Here is a 474-nt window from a genome sequence, read left to right on the forward strand (position 1 = left end):
TTAACCCACTTTGTTCTTAATTTAGCACATTACAAGCCTTAAAGCGGAAAACAATAAAAGTCCTTATTTGGATCTTTGATTGGCTTAGGCTAGTGAGTGTGAGTGTCATCCAAGAGTGGGAAAACTTTGGGACATTGGTTGGGATAAAAAGGTGTTTGTGTTTTGTATTTTTATATTGGGAAATTGGGTACATACTCATGTATTAATTAAATATATAGACCTTATGCATTGATGTTTGTGTGTATAGTTTGAAAGAGAAAGAAAAAAATGAAAAGAAAAAAAGAAACAAAAGTGAAAAAAAGAAAAAAAAGAAAAGAAAAGAAAAGAAAATGTATATAGAAAAAGAAAAAAAAAAGCAATAAAGGGGACAAAATGCCCCAAAGTAGAGTTCAAATAATAAAGAATCAATGCATATGGAATGTGAATCAAAAAGGAAATGCATGAGTATGTGAAAAAGTGAGAAATGGGTAGTTA

Source organism: Arachis duranensis, chromosome 5, assembly GCF_000817695.3.
Source record: "Arachis duranensis cultivar V14167 chromosome 5, aradu.V14167.gnm2.J7QH, whole genome shotgun sequence".
Lineage (NCBI taxonomy): Eukaryota > Viridiplantae > Streptophyta > Magnoliopsida > Fabales > Fabaceae > Arachis > Arachis duranensis.